The following is a 5,998-nucleotide window of genomic DNA, read 5'->3' on the forward strand; positions in this document are numbered from 1 at the left end:
TACCTAATCAAGTTCCTCCATATTAATGAGATTTAAAGTTCAGAGTAGCCTTTTCTACCTCACATTCTGTCCTGGCTTTACTGTTACTAAACTTGCTAAGGTTCAGTAGTCTCCACTTAAACAACTGTATTAGTCAGGGGTCTCTACAGTAACAGAATGTGTAGAATGAATCTCTCTGTGTATATAGGAAGGGGTTTATTAGAATAGCTTACAGGCTGTGGTTCAGCTATTTTAACAATGGCTGTCTACCAATGGAAGATTCAAAAATACAGTAGTTGTTCAGTCCACAAGGCTGAAAGTATCAGCTGCGTGATATTTAGGAATATATATGCTTGTATTGTTTTATGTAGATTTTTACATCTAGCTTTGCTTTTATTTCCAAAATGTCTACCTCTCCACAAGGTTCTTTTATCCTTTCCATTTTTTCCAACCTATTAGCCCCTTCCTAAGTCCTTTGTTCCTGTCTTAGTTTCTATTGTGACAAACACCATGACCAGAAGTAATTGGGGGAGGAAAGGGTTTATTTCATATTACAGCTTATAGTCCATCATTGAGGAAAGTAAGAGCAGGAACTCAAGGCAGTAACCAGGATGTAGGAGCTGATGCAGAGGTTTGCTCTTCATAGTTTGAACAGCCTGCTTTCTTATGCCAGCAAGGACCACCTGCCCTAGGGTAACACATCCCACAGTGGACTGGACCTGGGTCTTCTCACTTCAACTATTAATCAAAAATTGTTCCAACAGACTTACAGGCCAATCTGCTAGAGGCATTTTCTCAACTGAGGTTCCCTCTTCCCATATGACTTTAGCTTGTATCAAATTGACCTTAATAATAATAATAAATTTAATCATTTTAGATCCTATAGCCCATCATATCACTGTTTCTGCTGAACTGAGTTCCATTTCCACTTTGACTTTCTCCCCTACTTGCTCACCAAACTTCATCTATGTCTCAGTCCAAATACTAACCTTCTCCACACGATTGCCTTTGCTAGATAAATTCACACACCACAAGCTCTCAGCACTAGTCTGGGCATGGAGTTCCTAAATATCACCATCTTTTATTCCCCTAATATCAAAATAAAAGTTCACAAGTCTCTTTGAACTATACATCCCTACCTCCTCTTGACTCGCTTTCGGAGGCCACCTTGAACTCTCTGCACTCTGAGAAAATCAATGCCACCAGGAGGCACTTTGCTTACCCCATCTTGGTCCTCTTCCACCTACAAACAAATTTTCATCAGTCTTTATCTAATGTCTCAGAGAGACAAATGTCTGCCCTCCTCAAGGTTACATCTCCCACCTGAATGTCCATTGCCTTGATATTTCTTATATCCTAAGCCAGTGCTTCTCCTAATGCTGTGACCCTTTAATACAGTTCTTCATGTTGTGTTGACCCCCCCAACCATAAAACTATTTTATTGCTACCTCATAACTGTAAATTTGCTACTGCTATGAATTGTAATGCAAATGTGAGACCCCCAAAATGGGTCGCAACCCACAGGTTGAAAATCACTGACTTAAACCTTGATTACCCAGTCATTCAAAGCCCTTATTTCATATATCCAACATTTCTCTGTACCTATGTAATCATTCCCCTCAAAATAGGAACATGTTTAAGTTTTTCCCATCTACATTTTCCCTCAACCTCAAATTCCTTCTGTACACAGTCCTATATATTGTCACTCTTGTTGCTGTGTTTCTTTTCTTAAAACATTTTATTAATTAATTCTTTGAAAGTTTTATTCATGTAAATAATACCTTCCAGTTACACTCATCCCTGACACACTCCATCCAGTCACCCTCACCCTCCAGCAACCCCCATCTTTCCACCAAGGTCCCATCCACTTCCACATCTTTGTTTCATTTTTCTTTCCTGTTGATCCATGGGGCTTACCCAGAGCTGATCATATGAGAATTAGTGTAGAGTACGAGTAACTCCCAGAGTCTACACCAGTGAAGACACCAACTTTAAGCGATGCTCAACTGGCATTAGCTCCCCTGGGAACAGTTGGGTCCCGTGAGTCCCTCACCGATTTAAGAATAAATGTTAAGGGTCTCAGTCTTGAACAGACCTTATGCAGGAAATCAGAGATGCTAAAATTTTGTGAGTGCCATGTTTATAATATGTCCTATTTCTCCATCATCCAGCTCATAAATCCTTTCCATCCACCTCTCCTTTGATGTCCCTTGAGCCTTGGAAGGGGTGACGTGAATGTCCCATTTAAGGCTGAGCACTTAATAGTCACTTCTTCTCAGGACCTTGACCAGTTATTTTCTGCAAAGAAAAGCTTTTTGGTGAAAGCTGAGGACTTGCTGTCATATTTCCTTCTGTTTTGTACCAGTGTCTGCTGTCCTGAAACTTGCAATCTTCCTATCTCAGCCTCCTCAATGTGGGCCTTCAGAAGAGCACCACCACATCCAGACGGTTGCCATGTTCCTTGAAGAATCACACACATTCCTTACCTGTTTGCATTTTTGTATTCCTCTGACTGAATTATATCTGCTTCTTCAATACAGCTTTTTATGACTATCAGTGACCTCCACATTTCCAAAATAGCTAAGCATCATTTGCCCTTATTTTGTTTAATGACTCCAACATTTGTCCAGTGTTCACTCTTCCCTCTCTTCTTCTTGCTTTCTTCCATAGACACCCAGGGTCTTGCTGTTATCTTTCTGTCTGCATCTTTTAGGGCACTCTTGAAAGCACTGCTTTTGCTTGCTCACTAACTGTATGTTGGTATTAGCCTGTGAAATGTTTCTGCACCCCAATAAGCCTCTCTGCCAACATAATAATCAAAATCAGACTAAATCAAACTGAATTAGAAAAAGCCCAAGTTTAAAGGATATAAATACTCCTGGATGGCAGAGAGGATACAGAAAGAAAGACTAGAAAACCATGTGTATGTTCTCTGGAAGGGAGCAGTTTAAATACCCTGTGGAAGTGGTTCTTGAGTATCTCTGGGGAGGGATCATCATTTGGCATGCTTTCTCAGGGGTGAAGTCTGAACTGAAGTAACTCCCATGGGAGGTGAATTGGGGTGGAACTTCCACCCAAACATTTCAGACTCTTTGGATATATGTACGCTAGGGACTGGGGTGTGGCTTCCATCTAAACATTCCAGATTCTTTGGGTACATGGATGCCAAGGACTGAGGTGAAGCTTCCATATGAACATCCTGGACTTCAATCACAACTCCATACTCTCCTCATATAACCCATTCTCTCATATGGTCCCATGCAGTTCCATAACACTGCAACCTAAGACACAGCCTCCAAGCCAGTCACTGCTCTTCAGCTTACACTTCTAATATCCAAATGTGTATGGAGCATATCTGTTTTGAAAATGTAAAGGAATCCACAGTTCCACATGTCTCAAACTGAGCTCCCCTATCCTAGTTCTGATTCTTCTCTCCACTGATGACGTCAGCACTGAGCCAGACTCTTTAGTCAGAGATGTAGGAGTCATACCAAAGTCCATCACCCTCTTTCTTGCAGAGTCTATAGTCCTAGATCACAAATGTAAATGGTGCAAAAGAGAAAGGGTGTCAACACTACTTATCAACAAAATATACAAGGTCTCACTGAGTGACTCCTCCTTGGAATTTGGCCCTGGGCAAGTTACAAAACTCCTGCTGGGAATTTCTCACACATACACTTCCCTTCCATGGCTAACCACAGATTTTGGAAGAAAGGGTTTTTTGTATTGTTTGAAATTTAGCCAGGCCTGGTGGCACATGCCTTTAATACCAGCTCTTGAGAGGCAGAGGCAGAGATAGGCATATCTCTGTGAGTTTGAGACCAACCTAGTCTACAAAGTGAGTTCCAGGATGGTCAGGACTGTTACACAGAGAAATCCTGTCTCAAAAAGTCAAAACAAACAAACAACAAACAAAAAGCACTTGCTGCTCTTCCAGAGGACCCAAGNTTCCTGCTTCTCTCCGTGTGCCCCCTGTACATTAGGCATTCTTAAGGACTTGCACTTTCCTGACTGTATGGCACTGTTTCAATCTGTTCTTCCATTCCTAATCTTCTCTGTTGCCTGACTGGCTCTTCCTCTTTCCTTCAGGATGTAACTCACATCCATGCTTTTTCTTGTCTGCACTGCCCGTATTGTTTGCAAATCTTAGTCATAGCACCTGTCACATGGGCCTGAATTTCAGTCTGCTTGTGTAATTAGTCTATCAGGAGAAAAAGAATCTGCAAACGAGGCCTCAATATTTCTGTAATGCTAATGCCTGGCATATTGCTTAGTCCATAGAAGGTACTTAATTGATACTTGTTGAAGAAAATAATGAAGGGCCAAATGAATGGAAAGTTGTATAGGAAGCAAAATGGCACCATAAATCCAAGTTGCTAGTTTTTTTTTTTACATTAACATCAAACTGATTTTTAATTATTTGACATTTCATACATATGCATACTGGGCTTTGGCCATTTTCATCCCTATTTCCCCCCCTCACACACACCCCTTCTCTCCCACAGAAATTCTTCCAGGCAAGCCCCCTCCTACTCCTTTTTGTTTACTTGTTGAGTTGGACTACAGGAACCTAAGTTTGGGTTTTTCAGTGGAGCATGGGCAATTTTATCAATGACTACAACTGCACCTCTCCCCAGAGACTCATTAACTAACCACAGCCTCTTAGTCAGTAATGGGGTCTCATGTGCCCTTCTGCCATGCATGATGAAATGGTGATGGTCAAATCTTGCGTTAGTGACCAAGGTTGCAGAGATCACACGCAAAAGTCTTGTCATGTCCAGGAGACAACATTTCACATCAGTCCTCCCCTTCCTAAAGCTGGTACATTCTGTCTCCCTCTCATGCTGTTCATGGGTCTTGGAGAGGATTATACAAAGGTCATATTTAGAGAGCTTAGTCAACAGTCACTTATTCTTAGCACTTTGACCCATTATGGGGTTCTGTGTTAACTGGTGTCCAGGGCCAAAAGAAACTTTAATGATGAGGGCTGACAAGATGCCAAATCTCTGCTGTCTTACACAAGAAGAGAGAAAATCTATGCAGATGAGGCCTCTGTCTCGGTGCTGCCAGAACTTCATGTTCTGCCATGATTCCTCCTGCAATGCCTCATTTTTCTCATGATATTTGCTGCTGTTTCCAACTGCTGCTTTGGCAGAACCAGCCAACAGAGCTCTGCAAGTAAGGTGAGAAAAGTTTTCCAGAAAAAGCAAAGTCATTGTTAGGTCCCAACTTTTACAGATCAAAATTGCTTCTATCCTTGCTCAAAGCCTCTTGTTGTGCCAGAAACAAATGTTAATAGTTGTGCTATTGCTCCCTCCACACACACTCCCGGTATACACCACTTCCAGAATCAACACCTTCTTGCCAGTGAATAGCCTGCTTTATACCTCTTCTTTCTTGTTCAGCGGATGGGTCAGGAGGTACACTCTGTTCCCTTCTTGCCTGCTCCTAGATAGACTGGACAAGTTCTATGCTATGATGTTATAGATCCTTCCTCACTAACTTAGACCACAAATATGTCCGTGGAGGTTAACTTAATACTATTTTGAAGCCCGAAAGGCCTATAGTAAAGAGGACCTTGATTGCTTTTCATACCTATCAGTTGCACCACAGCTGAGTCTCTCCAAGTTCATGATACACGTCACACACTCACCGAACTACAGTTTAGCTACTAGTTCTGCTTTGTTGTGTCAGTCCTGCTTTCCTATCCTTCTGTGATCCCTCCCCACTGTGACACACATAGTGTTCGGAAGGCATTGCTCTATGCTTTTTTTTTTTAAATGAGAGTTTGGCATCTTGCTATAAAACTAGTCATATTTCCATAATTCACATAAATGTTTTGCCAAGTATGTTATATAGCCAAATCATTTAGTGAGCTGACTCCTCTTCATAACTTTGGTTAGACCACCATTATGGTGATGTTCTTTCACACTGGATTATTATTTTTTTTAAATATAATTTTTTATTGAAAAAAAAATTTCCGCCTCCTCCCTGCCTCCCATTTCCTTCCCCGTCTCCC

The sequence above is a fragment of the Alexandromys fortis genome, unplaced genomic scaffold, assembly GCF_014885135.2.
Source record: "Alexandromys fortis isolate MF-2015 unplaced genomic scaffold, M_Fortis_MF-2015_v1.1 scaffold_288, whole genome shotgun sequence".
Classification (NCBI taxonomy): domain Eukaryota; kingdom Metazoa; phylum Chordata; class Mammalia; order Rodentia; family Cricetidae; genus Alexandromys; species Alexandromys fortis.